At 43.4% G+C, this 15,225-nt stretch overlaps 1 long non-coding RNA gene across 6 annotated transcripts in view; it reads right to left on the reverse strand.

Moving 5' to 3' along the window:
* Positions 1 to 15,225, reverse strand: part of LOC309651360 — a 31,014-nt gene that overhangs the window by 3,569 nt on the left and 12,220 nt on the right. For 2 of the 6 annotated variants that reach the window (XR_014258064.1, XR_014258065.1), the window contains exon 3: positions 237 to 15,048. This is a non-coding gene — a long non-coding RNA (uncharacterized lncRNA). The remainder of the gene's footprint in view (positions 1 to 236; positions 15,049 to 15,225) is intronic. The other 4 variants (XR_014258060.1, XR_014258061.1, XR_014258062.1 and 1 more) reach the window with 4 other exon arrangements.

Here is a 15,225-nt window from a genome sequence, read left to right on the forward strand (position 1 = left end):
TTCTGGGGAAAACTGGCAGAACAGGTCTTCAAATAGTTAGCTGTTCTGCTCCTTGTGATGAGCAGCAAGCCTCTGCCAGAAGGTGTGCTTGACTGCACATACCCCCTTCCCTGCAATCCTTTATAACACTGACCTTCCCCTACTTCTCTGGAGCGGTTTCTCAGAGCTATCTGAAGTGCTGTCTCCCGGGCTATTGTCCTAATTTTGCCCCAAATAACACAGCTCACAACTCTCACCTTGTGCATTTTTTTCCCAGTAGACAGGGGCTTCCCAGAGGCAGTGACCGTGAAGGGGAGACCTGTGGAGGTACAGGGCCCAGCTCCATGAAGACAAGGATGAGGAGGTTAGTCCTCTCCCGAGGACTGAGGTCTGCAGAATCCCAGGGCCAGGGAGGGCGTGGCGTCCTGGGGCTGCGTTGAGGGCCAGGATGGGTGATGGGAGGCGAAGGGTGAGAGTCCACGTCCTGAGTGAGGACCTGGCACAGCACGAGGCAGGAGACGGTAAAAAGACCAAATGCGGGAAGGTCGGCAAGGACCTCGGAGTGCTTTTAAGCAGAAAAGGAAATGACCCGAACTCTGCTGCCTGGCCTCCGGGCGTTTCAGGATGAGGCATTCTCCCTGAGGGCGGGACAAGGGGGTGCAGTGCCTGTGACAACTGCAGGGACCCACAGACCCAGGGGTTAGACACTTCAGACACGCCCTCTTGTCATAGGAGTCAAGCACTATACTTCTGCCTCTACGAACTGTCCATTCCCCCAACCCACCTTCCACGTCAAAGCTTCTGTGTTCATGTTTACATGCAGTGGGTGTCTGAGTGACGACAGTGTCTCCCCACCACATCTCTGAGACTCTATTTCCTAATGTGGGAATTAAGTCCAATGAAAGCTGAAGGGTAAAAGGAAGTGACAGTGCTTTGAAGTATAATTTAATTGGTTTTCTTTACTATTACTAGAATTAAATTTTTTTTCCAGGTATTCCTTTGCAAAGCCCCCTCATTAAAGAACTACTCCTTTGAGGGGAGAGATTCAGCCATACCTAACACATCTTGATGAGAGTCAGTCGGATGGCCTGAAAAAGATGTGGCCTCTCTAAAACATAATGCAGTGCACATAAGGGAACCTATTTCCACATTCCTGGGGTGGTGGGGGGACTTTCCTCCTCAAGGTACCCCTGGTCCTAGTACATGTGACCATCAAGTGACCTGAGGGTACTCACATGTAAGGGACCCTTAGCTTGAGATGTTTGCTGTGAGTTAAAGTACAGAACCCTGGTGAAATGAAGCAGTTCATATGTTTGGTTTAGACAGATACAATAAGGGAGATTCCAATTCCCCTTCATGGGGACATGAGCACATTAGGGGAGTTAGTGAATAGGGTGTTTCCCAGTGTTGAAAACGTTTGCAAGGCTTTTGTCCTACTGAGATTCTGCTGAGATCATCAGGATGCTTGTGCAGCAACTCTTGCCTCATTTTTTTCATGAAGAATTGTACGTTTATTTTAATATTTTAACAATGCCATGTTGGAAGTGAAGAAAACACAGCCATCCAGGAGTGGAAAGTGGGGAGTGAAGAACATAAACACAATGAGTGTTGGCTGAAAACCTTCACAACCAGCCTCAGATAAACACTTTAGAGGTCCCAGAGCCCCCATCATAGGGAATCACAAGTCATTTCCAAAGACAGACCTTCGTGAACAGGGCAACACAGAAATACCCACATACCCCATATTGCTGTGGTTCACCACCACATCTGTCCACGGGCCTCTGAGAAAGGATCAGAATGTCCAGTTCTTTGTGAGGGAAGTTCACAGTCAATATTTGAAGTTGGCTCCTTCATACTCAATCAGGAACCCTTTCCTTCTACTATTCCTGGAGGAAGAATGAGTTTTGCAGATGAAGGAAAGAATGGTAGATGGCTTCTGAGTCATCTTAAGTGTCATAATTCCAAAAAACATGTACTGGGTTCTGAGTCTCTCCTGTTGTGGATATTAGGCCACTATTTCTCGTAAGATGCCTTCCTGTCAGGATGAGTGCTGAGGACTAAGGGAAGCTGGGGGTGTGGGGATCAACAGGCCCTGAGAGCCGAGTCTTTAGTAACCTCACCTTTACTCACGGTCCCTCCAGTGCCCACTCCTGTGCACAGGGTACCAACTTGCCTCCACAGAACCAGACGCTACCCCAGAGACAGGCTCCCCACAGCACCTGTCTGACTGAGGTTCCTGCTCAACAGGCTGCACACGTGGGGAGGATCTGCAATTAGCACTCTCCCCTTGCAGGTTCAGTATCTGCAGCAGCAACCTGGTTCTTTCACTGACTCTAGACTCTAGACCCCTGGACCAGTGACAAGGTCTCAGAGCACAGCAGAATTTGTAGCACAATATCATTCTTCCACCAACTCTGAAATTTCCCCTAGATGTCCTTGCTTGCCTTCCGCCTCCCACCATTTCCACTTCTTCCTTCCTTTCATGCAATGAATATTACTAACTGCCAGGATATTGAGGATTAAATTACATAATGTATTGAGGTCCCCAGCACAGTGCCCTGTACACAGTGGAGCCTAACAAACCTGAGAGCACACAGGAGATGCTCAGTAAAGCTTGTTCTAGTGAATTGATGCATGTTGTTTCTCAAATACTGTCTTGCTCAGACACTGCTGATTTCTCTATTCTTCTCTCAATTTGACAAGGGTCAACAAATAATATAATTTTGGGGAGGGGGAGGTAATGGGTGATATTGCTGGAACCAAATCTATTTGTGCTGAGAAATGATGTTGTGTCCCAGCATTTCCATTTTTAAGTTAAAAATAAAATTTCGGGGGCTTCCCTGGTGGCACAGTGGTTAAGAATCCGCCTGCCAATGCAGGGGACACGGGTTCGAGCCCTGGTCCGGGAAGATCCCACATGCCGCAGAGCGACCAAGCCCGTATGCTAGAACTACTGAGCCTGCGCTCTAGAGCCCACGAGCCACAACTGCTGAGCCCGCATGCCACAACTACTGAAGCCCACGCGCCTAGAGCCTGTACTCTGCAACAAGAGAAGCCACCACAATGAGAAGCCGGCACCGCAACAAAGAGTAGCCACCGCTCGCCACAACTAGAGAAAGCCCTCATGCAGCAACGAAGACCCAACGTAGCCATAAATAAATAAATAAATTTATAAAATAAAATAAAATTTCATCGGTCCCTCCCAAACTTCCTGAATCATAATTTCCTAGTGTTGAACCCCTGATCTCTAAGAGATTTGCATGTACCTTAGAGCTTAAAAAGCAATATTTACTTAAATAATTCTCAACACTGCTTTCCCATTGGGAAACCTTAGGTAGTTGTAAGAAATACCATCACTCCAGAAATTATTTCAGTTGTTCTGAGGATGAGCCTAGGATCAATACTATTTTAACAAAACCTTCATGACCCCTTTTTTTGCAGATCAAAGAACATTTATTAACCCTCAGGTGATTCAAATATCAGGTTGCTATCTATATTAGACCTTAAAATTCTTTGACTCTTGTGGTCATCAGAGGATTCCAGAAAGGAGAAGTTTTTCTGTGCTTCTCTAGACTTTCCATTGCCAGAAATTAAGACCCACAACACTCTTGTTTCTGTCGTTGTTGTTGTTTCAAAATTCATGACACAGTGATGAGGCAGGAGTACCACTATCGCCACTGCTGGAAATGAAGATGCTAAAAGGTTGTCTTAGGCTGCTCTGAGCCCCTGACTCTAAGCTAAATCCCCAAGGGTGTCCCGGAAAAGGTGGTGCTAGAATGGAAAGCAGGAAGACAGCAATACACCAGCAGGAACAAATGTAAAATTTTCTAAGTCCTCCAGGAAGCCCTGCAGGGTTCGTATAGGCATGTGTTACCCTCTGCTGGCCTGGGCACATTGAAAATGGGATCTACCAACAGCCCCTCTGAGATATGAAAACCAAGATGTCAGACCTCAAAGGAGCTGATCAGAGCAGAAGGTAGAAGGGCACCCAGATGGCAAGGGCTGAGACTGTGCTGGACATATAAGGTATGTTGTAGGCGAGGCTTCTCCTTGCTGGGTACGGATCTGGTTCCTGTCTTTGTAGGGGTTGGCCTAACTCCAGTGTCCAGGGATGGGCAAACCCTGGACCAGGGCCTCTTCTCCTCTCTCTGGTAGTTCTCTTCTCCTAAGTGTCTCACAAGTTCCCAAGTTTTCCCATGCTCTCCTCAGGTTGGTTTTCTTTTCCCTCCTGATGTTTGTCTTTGCCTTGCAGAACAAGTTTCCTAGCACAAACCTAGAACTAAGACTTCAGACTACCCAGTGGGCCCAATGTCATTATCTTGTTATTCAGTTAGAGATGTCTGTATTCTTTTATCTCCTTAGGTGTATTATTATTATACTTCCTCATATTAATGTCATAAGGATAATAATCACTATAGTTATTTATTATTATTAAGTTTCTTAGTATGGATTTTCATGTGTGGTTATAGTTACACAGCACTGACTAGTGATTCTCTACTTAAGAAAGATGTCTGATTTTCAGAAGATGATTGCCAAGGGTTCTCGAACAGACACACATTCACAGTCTCCCAGGCTCCTTGCCATACCACTTGGTATCTTTTCAATAAGCAAAACCCTTATTTTTCAATTCCAACTCCAGAAGCAGGGACAAACCTGTGAGTAGGTGAGTTCCAGATGAGGATTCCATTGATCTTAGTGAGGCTCTGCTCACTTTACAACAGCTCTTCAGGGACCAGGAATCTCTTTTTCCATCTGAAGAGACCCAGGGAAGTATTCCTTGACCTGCTAGAGAAATCACAAAGATTTGTAAGTCAACTCAGGGATGCAGAAACCATTCTTATCTTCCTGAAAAGGTTGTAGAAGGTATCTCAACCTGACAGAGCATTGTCAGAATTTTCTATGTCACTTTAGGAGGTCCAAAGTACCATTGCTGAAAACTGAGGAGCACAGAGGATGAGCCACACCTGCCAGAGCCTCTGCAAATATTCTAAGTCCTTTTGGGTGCCCAGAAAAGCCAGGGGCTGAAATGGAAGGCAGGGAGAGTGCAACACACCAGAACGATCAATTGAAGAACTTTATAAGTTCTATGTGGCTACAAGGAACCTCTAGTGCCTGCTCGTGTCACACCTTACCAGCTGGGAGCTCCAATAGTAACATCCTCCAACAGCCCCAGAATGATATATATGAACACAGATGTCTGGACCTCAAGGGGCCTGGGTTGACCAGATGGCAGAAAGAAAGCTAGGCACTGAGAACTGAGATAGCACTGGGGGCTTAATGTATGTTACTGGTGGGGTTACTGTATCCTGGATGTAAATCTGGGGTCAAGCTTTGTCAGCCCATTGACCTGAATCCTGATATCTGGTGGGAATACTTTTTTTTTAAGTATTTATTTATTTATTTATTTATATATTTGGCTGTGGTGGGTCTTAGTTGTGGCACGTGGGATCCTTGTTGCGGCATGCGGGATCTTTTGGTTGCGGCATGTGGGATCTTTTGGTTGCAGCATGCAGGATCTTTAGTTGCAGCATGCAGACACTTAGTTGCGGCATGTGGGATCTAGTTCCCTGACCAGGGATCGAAACCGGGCCCCCTGAATTGGGAGTGTGGAGTCTTAGCCCCTGGACCACCAGGGAAGTCCCTCTGGTAGGAATCCTATGACTGGTAGGCTCCAGACCTGCGTCCTCCACCTCTGCTACGGAGATCCCTCTTCCCAGGGTTGGTACAGGAGATCCCTCATTGGCCCATATTCCCCTCCTTTGGGTTTTACTTCCCTCCTGTTCTCATCCATGACTTTCAAAACACATTTTATTGTGCAGACCTAGGGTTCAAACTCCAAAATATTCCATGAGGTCCAATAACAGTATCTGGTCACTTAGGTAGGAGAGCCTGTATTCTATTCTACAATCTCCCTAGGTTTCTAATTATTATCATTTTTATAGTTACTACTTTTATTGTAATTAGGATAATCATCATTATCAATGTTGTTACTCATTATGATTTTTAGTATTACGGTTTTTTTTAAAAATTTATTTATTTATTTATTTTTGGCTGTGTTGGGTCTTCGTTTCTGTGCGAGGGCTTTCTCTAGTTGTGGCAAGTGGGGGCCACTCTTCATCGTGGTGTGCAGGCCTCTCACCGTCGCGGCCTCTCTTCTTGTGGAGCACAGGCTCCAGACGCGCAGGCTCAGCAATCGTGGCTCACGGGCCCAGTTGCTCCGCGGCATGTGGGATCTTCCCAGACCAGGGCTCGAACCCGTGTGCCCTGCATTGGCAGGCAGATTCTCAACCACTGCGCCACCAGGGAAACCCAGTATTACGGTTTTTTATTATGCATTATTTTTGTGGTGGTAGTTATACAGCACTGAGCAGAGTTTCTCTTTTCACCTAGGTGTCAGGTTGACTGAAGATAAGGGAAGGTCCCTCAACATACCTACACATTCACAGTTCTCCCAGGTTCCTGCAGTAGCCTTTTTTTTTTTTTACGTGAAAGCACCTTCATCAGTTTTTTATTATAATATTTTTTAAATTAATTAATTTATTTTCGGTTGCATTGGGTCTTCATTGCTGTGAAAGGGTTCTCTCTAGTTGCGCCGAGCGGGGGCTACTCTTCATCACGGTGCACGGGCCTCTCATTGCGGTGGCTTCTCTTGTTGCGGAGCAGGGGCTCCAGGTGCACAGGCTTCCGTAGTTGTGGCACGTGGGCTCAGTAGTTGTGGCTCACGGGCTCCAGAGCACAGGCTCAGCAGTTGTAGCGCACGGGCTTAGTTGTTCCATGGCATGTGGGATCTTCCTGGACCAGGGATTGAACACATGTCCCCTGCATTGGCAGGCGGACTCCCAACCACTGTGTCAGCAGGGAAGTCCCCCTGCAGTAGTCCTTGAGGCCTGTTTGTCAGATGAGCCTTTTGAAATATTAGAAGTCTCCTTCCAGAGGCAAACCCTGCCTGGGCATCTGGAAAATTTTACAAGTCTTATTGAGGGCCCCCAAACTGTTTTGCTGGCCTTAAGGACCCAGAAGTCTGTCTTAGACTAACCAGAGACTTCACATAATTTTCTAAAACAATTCAAAGGCACAGGAGGTGCTGTTACCTTCCTGGAAAAGCTGCAGAGGGCATCCTTGCCCACATGAGCCTCCTCAGGATTCTAAAAGTCAGCAGAGAGGCTGGAAATCTGGCTTTAAAAACAACTGAGGCTCAAGGGAGGCATCCTAGGCCCTCCTGAGCCTCTGGGAATGTTCTACAACCCCTTTGGTGTCCAAGAAAGGCTGGTGCTGGACTGGATGGCAAGGAGGGGACAACCTGTCATGTGACCTACCATCAAATTTTCTAAATCACTCAGTGAACTCAGTAACAGCTCAGGCTGCTACTGTCGCCCCTGCTGGATGAGGAGCACCGGCTAAGATATGTGAACTGAAATTTCTGGACCTGAAGAGGCTAGGTAAAGAACAAGAAAGGCAACCAGGCCATCATGAGGACTTAAAGTGCCTAGTAGAGGGGGCCTTTGAGCAGCAGGTGGATCTGGGCCCTGCCTTCTTTGCAGGGACCCAGGCCATCAGAAAACTGGCTCAACCCCTGAAATTCCGTGAGGTTCCTGTGGCTGGTTGGTTCTAAAACAGGGTCTCTCTATGTCTGCCCTATAGGGATCTCTTCCTGGGGTTGGCATGGGAGTTCCCAAGATTGCCCATGTCCTGAATATTATTACAATAATTCCTTATCTTTATTGTTGTTGTTGTTATAAAACATTGAATAAAGTTTCTTGATCCGTGAAGAACTGTCTGATTTCCTGAAGATGAAAGAGGGTTCCCAAAGCACACACTGCTGCTCTCTGGCTCCCAGGTTAGCTCCACAGTCACTTCCCCCAGGGAACTTCCAGAAACTTTCCAAGTACACTGCCAGATGCTTGGACTGGGGTTTGTTTTTTTTTTTTTTTTCCTCAGGAGAAACTCAGGGAGGGCATCTTGCCTGTCTGAGCCCCTGGAAAATATTCTAAGTCACCGTAGGTGCAGCTTTGAAGTGGTTGCCTATTTGAAGTGGATGCCTCAACAATCAAAGCTTAACTCAGGCACTTGTATTACAAAAAAGAAAAACCAACTGTCATGATATACATTACAGACATTTAAATGAACAAAAATAAGAGTTGTCTTGAATGACAGATTGTTCTTCAGATGAATATTTATGCCCTATCTTGCTTTTACTTATTTCAAAGTCAGCATTTCAGAATAATGACTACATATAAATAATAGTCCATTTCATTTTTTAAATAAGAAAAATTAATATTGTTACTATGGCTTAGTTGGATTACACAAGAAATCAACATGACCAGCTAGTCTAGAACATCATTCTTGAAATAAACAATATTTACAATAAACAAAAAATACACCATTGGCAAACCATTAATTTAATTTAATTTAAACCTCAATTAACGAATATCTACATTAAATTTGATAGTTTCCTTACATTATTTCTCCTGTTTGACAGAAACCATGAGCTCAATGAAAGTGGGTTCTGCTGCCCCCAAGTGATCTCTTTCTGTCATAGAACCTCCAGATGTAGCATGGGCCTACTTACACCTTGGTTTTGATGTAGCAAAAGCGATTTAGGACTCCCGGGTACAGAGTTGTAAGAGACTAATTTTGTGTTACTTTAAGTCACCAAGTCTGTGGTAATTTTAGAGTAACAGTAAGACATTATCCATGGAAGAATATCAATACAATCAACATTTAGATGGAATACAGTATGACCATGAGCAAGGTGCCTTGCTTTAAAACAGGTTAGGGAGCTACAAGCAGAATTGGGAAGAGCACAAACAAATAAATCAGATCACATACATTGCTATCTTTATGTTTATTTGTTTCTGATTGTTACAGATTATGATTTTGATAAGAATAAATAAAGTAGTCCTTTAGTAACTTGATTCTATTTTAAAAAGTGTATTGGTGCAGACATCTTCCATCAGAACTACTGTATGTTATATTGTGTACAAGTTCACAGAAAATGAATTTGTCAAAACTCAATTTACCAAATATAGCAAATTTCCCACTCACCAACATCACTGATTTACCAAAATGTAATTTGTGTCAAACATAAATACATTTTAAGGAGATTTATATTTGGAAGGAATGATTTTTTAACACAGTTTAAGGTCAGCTAGGTATTTCAGTTCACCAGTTACCACTGCATTTAACAGATCCAGTAAAATCAATTTGTTGACTTTCAGTGTGGTTTAGTCTTCTAATGAGTTAACATTCATTTAGAGATGTATACATTCTGATGTTGTGTACATGTATGCATACATTCACAATATTATTCAGCCTTTCAAAAGAAGGAAATATTGCCATTTCAACAATGTGGATGAACATAGCTGATGTTATGCTGAGTGAAATAAGCCAGACACAGAAAGACAAATACTGCATAATATCACTTACATGTGGAATCTTAAAAAGTGGAACTTACAGAAACACAGAGTAAAATGATGGTTTTCATGGGCTTGAGGTGGAGGAAATGTGGGGCTTTTTTAGTTGTAAGATGAATAACTTTTGGAGGTCTAATGTAGAGCATAGTGATTATAGTTTAAAATAGTGTACACTTGAAATTTGCTAAATTAGTAGATCTCAACACGCACAAAACAGTAATCTGTGAGGTGATGGATAGGTTAATTAGCTTGATTGAGGGAATCGTTTCACAATGTGTATGTATATCAGAACATCACATTGTACACTTTTAGTATATACAGTGTTTGTCAATCACACCTCAATAAAGCTGGAACAAATAGTTTGAAAAAAGGAAAAAAGGAAATAGAGAACAGTATGGATCCTCTTGCTGCAGATTCTGTGCTGTAGTAATGATAACAATGAAAAACCTCAAAAACATGGGGCTTCCCTGATGGTGCAGTGGTTGAGAATCTGCCTGCCAATGCAGGGGACACGGGTTCGAACCTGGGTCTGGGAAGATCCCACATGCCGTGGAGCAACTGGGCCCGTGAGCCACAATTACTGAGCCTGCGCGTCTGGGGCCTGTGCTCCGCAACAAGAGAGGCCGCGATGGTGAGAGGCCCACGCACTGCAATGAAGAGTGGCCCCCACTTGCCACAACTAGATAAAGCCCTCGCACAGAAACGAAGACCCAACACAGCCATAAAAATAAAAAATAAAAAAAAAAAACCTCAAAAACAGTGAAACCTCTGGGAAAGAACAGGAAGTTTGCTTCTGAGACCTTTAGAAGAAGTGCAGAACTAGAGGACTTGGTCAGTTTTTAAAAGTTGTATCTACATGATTTACCTAAGCAGGGGGACATATTTTGTTACTGGGAATGCTTGATTGGATTTATCTTGACAGACACTCAAGTTACTTAGGATGTGTCCTTTGGGTTACATGGTGAGAGAGGTTAGATGGTTGATGGGATTATAGTTTATGAGGTTATGTGATTGATGAGGTTATCAACTGCATAAAAAGAGAACTCACATCAGAGCAGTACTTTGTGTAGAGAAAGAAGTTCTGAGCTCTGGAGTGTGGTGACAGCAACCTCAGGAAAGACCTGGCTTCATTGGATTTTCCATCCATTTGATTTCTGGTAAATAATGAAGATAATTTTCACAAGAAGGGACAAATGTCATTTATTTTTAAAATGAATTTTAATTGAAAAATGATCACATAATCTGTCTACAAGAATTTGGGGTAGGCCCCTTGAGGGTTGGTTCGGTTGTTATTGACATGGAAGTTTTCTAGATTAATAATTTCTACATCATGGTCACAGGGAATTGTACCTAACCTTAGAATTCAGGTAATATTTTTTTGCAGTTATACCAGTGGAGAGCACAGTAAATAAATAAATGAGTTGCCTAAATGAATAGTAGAATTATATTTAACACAAAGGGGAGGGAAAGAGGAAGGCTAACTGCGGTTGAGATTTAGAAAAGGGATCTTTGAGGAGTTAACATTTAAACCAAGACCGAAAGAAACTGTGTATGGTGTGAGAGTGTATGTGTGGATGAAGAATGCTAATAGGTCTCCGTGTAGGGATGAGAGCAATACCTAATTGTATTTGTGTGGTTCTCTGAGGGCATGTAAAAGATCAACCCCTAAAGGTCTGGTAGAACCATTAATTAACAATGCCAAATAGAGGAGTCTGATTTACATCTTCATTTTGGTAGGGGAGGTAATGTCCTAAAACATTTAATTTTAGTAGCACATGACTATGCAATTAGAGTTGGTAGGTCAGGATTCCATAATCCCTGGGATTAGTGTCTTGATCAGCAGAGGTGGTAAAAGTTCAGACAGACATGAGAATCGCTGGTCTTTCTACTGAAGTGAGTAAATGTGGATTAAACAGGCAGGTACAGCGAGGAAGGTGGTGGACGGCAGGTTCCCAGGTGGTAGGAGAACCTGGGTGGGGAGTGATTCTGTGAGATAAGCTGAAAGGGGAGAGGCTGGGATTCCAGGGTGGGGCCTCTGAGTCCTTCCCTGAGAGGTGATGATTCCTGGTGAAACCTAGGTGTGGCGTGTACCCCTCACGACAATCCTGCTGAGAAATTTGAGTTTGGGAAACAGACCAAAATTGAAAGGCCAGATGACCCATTTCCAAGCCCTGCAATTTTGTCACGTTACTAAAGCTCTCTAAACCCCTGTACACAACATTGGTTCCCTCAGTAAAGGATTCAAAATCAGCAGGGTTATCGTGGGGCTCAATGAAGCCTCTCTATGGAACTCTGCAAGCAGGGATCTCATTTAATAAAACTTTTTTCTTTTTCTCTAGACATAGGAACAAGGAGGTGTGTTGAAACTCCTGCAGAGAGGACCATCAGAAGGGTGCACAGATCTCACACCCAGGCCTGAAAGATGGGGAACTGCCTCAAATCCAGCATCTTGGATGACAGCTCTGTTCCTGAGTCTCCATCCCGCTGGGTGGGCCCAGGCGGGACGAGACGTTGGGATCAGGAACCACATCCGGAACAAGTTCCAAATCCCATCCATCTTCCAACACCCAGCCCACTTCACCAAGCAGCACAGCTGACGGAAGAGGAACAAGTGAGGTTAGCTCAAAGAATCAGCCTTAAAAAGCACCTGCCTCAAGGAGTGTACGGAACAGATGGATTTGAAGAAAAGATCCAGGAGGAGTGTGTGATTTGTTGGTTGGAGTTTATGTGTGGGGACTCCATCAGATCTCTGCCCTGCGAGCACTTCTATCACCTGAACTGCATCAATGAGTGGTTGACCAGGTCCTTCACCTGCCCCTACTGCCGGGGGCCCGTGGATGTCGCACAGCCTTCATCCCAGGACATTAATTGAGCCAGGATCTCTTGTTTGATTTCAAGTGTCCCATCATTTTTAGTGATTTTGATATTTTGTCATCGTGTCTAAATAGCCAGGGATTAGGAATTAAAATCATGCACAAAGACTTCCTAAAAATTCCTGTCATGTTGTAGATGATGGCAAACAATTTATAATGTTTTAGAAACTTAGGGAGATAATGGCATGTAAAGCCTTGACCAAGTGTTCAGAAGTGTAATTATATCTTAGCATTCTTCCAGTACATAGGATGTGTACCATGTTGCAGCAGCTATACATGTTGTATTGTGTCTGTTGAAGATTAGAGAAAAGATAATGGTTACTTTTCCTAAGTGATATAACTTTCTTCTCCCCAATCCAAATTGGCATTTGGACCAAGGTTTTATGAAAAACTACAATTTATACAACTGAACTAAAATGAAATCCAATTATATATGAGTGAATAAATGAAGAATCTTATTTTCAAATAACCCTCCTAAATGGTCTTATCTTTTTGTTCTCCATCATTTTGAGACATTTAACTTTTTGTCTTGTAAGTCTAATCAAGGTGAACAGAGTGTGTCACAGGGAAGAACAGTCCTGAGTAGGTTTATTAGCTGTGTGATTACGGTGTATTCATGTAATTTAGCTGTGTTTGTGTAAAGGGATAATAAAATAGTTTTCCATCTAAAGTCAGAGTTGAGGGAGTGATATTGCTGGAGACCCCACGTGGAGGAGGGAGTCAGAATGATTCAGGATGAGGGTATGCAGAGGTTTGACTTGGATTTGCAATCATGATTTGGAATTATGGAGTGAACTGAACTTCTGATCACTGTGGGGTAATGAGCATACACACCTCCGTGTTTTCCACATTTTTATCTCCCAAATGGAGGTGTCCATATATTATTCATTAGCAATAATAGTCATAGTCGTCTTCCTTGTGACCATAGGCAAGGAAAGCCCTCCCCTTCTTTCTCTTAGAGCACACTGCATGTTCCCGGTGATTAGGCCCACATCCTCGTGAAGGACTGATGTTTATGAGATGTGGGTCTGGAAATTGGAAAACTGGGGTCCCATGGCTTCTCTGTCCTTCCTCAGCTTTGCCTTCTTGATGCTTGTACTGGCGACCCTTCCCCTTTCACCCTCTCTCCTAGTTCAGATGAACTTGTGAGTCCCACCTAAACCACACAGACCCTGGGTAAATGCCTGCCACAGCTCTCAGTGCTCCATCTTGTGCAAACTGTTCCCCTCAGTTCTCTTCCTCCTCTGTCTTGGACCCTGACCCTGTGGAAACAGAGGGAGGTTAGGTGACTGGACACGCCCTGGGCACATAGAATCCTCTAGTCCACCCTGAGCCATATATGTGGGACATTCTCTCCACTGAGACTGTCCAACCAGCGCTGAGAGTGAACAAGAGGAATCTGGCTCCAGGGGATAATTGCACGACTTTCTCAGACCTCCTAGGACTATAAGCCATTTGTGATCTCCTGTTCCAAATACACCCAGCCAAAGGCACTTTAGGTTTGATTTCCCATAGTAATCCTCCCAGGATCTGCACAAACATTACAATTCCCTATCCAATCTTTGGGGATAAGTCTCTGATGACTGTGTAGGGAGTGTCTTCTCTTTTCTCTTCTTTAAAATTTCTTTTTTCTTAATTTAACTATACTTGATTTACAATATTGTGTTAGTTTCAGGTGTACAGCTTCACATTCTTTTCCATTATAGGTCATTACAAGACATTGAATATAGTTCCCTGTGCTATACAGTAAATCCTTGTTGTTTATCTATTTTACATATACTGTAGTGGTGTGGGTCCTCTACTCCTAATTTAATCCCATACTCCTAATTTATCACTCCCCCTCCCCTTTCCCCTTTGGTAACCATAAGTTTGTTTTCTATGTCTGAGGGTGTTTCTGTTTTGTAAATAAATTGATCTGCATTATTTTTTAGATTCCACGTATAAGTGATATCATATAATATTTGTCTTTTTCTACCTGACTTACTTCATTTAGTATGATAATCTCTAGGTCCATCCATGTAGCTGCAAACTGCAATATTTCATTCTTTTTTATGGCTGAGTTTTATTCCATTGCATATATGTACCACATCTTATTTATCCATTCATCTGTTGATAGACACTGAGGTTGCTTCCATATCTTGGCTATTGTAAATAGCGCTGCTATGAACATTAGTGTGCATGTATCTTTTCAAATTAGTGCTTTTGGTTTTTTTGGACATATACACTAGAGTGGAATTGGTGGGTCATACGGTAGTCCTATTTTTAGTTTTTTGAGAAACTGCCATACTGTTTTCCACAGTGGCTGCACAAATTTACATTCCTACCAACAGTGTACTAGGGTTCCCTTTTCTCCACATCCTTGCCAACATTTGTTGTGTTCCTTTAGATGAAAACCATTTTGACAGGTGTGAGGTGACATCTCATTGTGGTTTTGATTTGCATTTCCCTGATGATTAGCGATGTTGAGCAGCTTTTCTTGTGCCTGATGGCTATCTGTATGTCTTCTTTGGAAAAATGTCTATTCAGGTCTTCTGCCCACTTATTAATCAAGTTGTTTTTTTTTTTTTTTTGATGTTGAGTTGCATGAGCTGTTCATATATGTTGAATATTAACCCCTTATCAGACATATTATTTGCAAATGTTTTCTCCCACTCAGTAAGTTGTCTTTTCATTTTGTCGATGGTTTCCTTTGCTTGCAAAAGTTTTTAAGTTTACTTAGATCCCATTTGTTTACTTTTGCTTTTGTTTCCTTTGTTTTAGGAGTTATGATATGATATCAAAAACTGTAATTGTGGGCTTCCCTGGTGGCGCAGTGGTTGAGAATCTGCCTGCCAATGAAGGGGACACGGGTTCGAGCCCTGGTCTGGGAAGATCCCACATGCCGCGGAGCTACTAGGCCCGTGAGCCACAACTACTGAGCCTGCGCGTCTGGAGCCTGTGCCCCGCAACGGGAGAGGCCA

This window comes from Balaenoptera physalus, assembly GCF_965194825.1.
Source record: "Balaenoptera physalus genome assembly, chromosome: 21".
NCBI classification, from domain to species: Eukaryota; Metazoa; Chordata; class Mammalia; order Artiodactyla; family Balaenopteridae; genus Balaenoptera; species Balaenoptera physalus.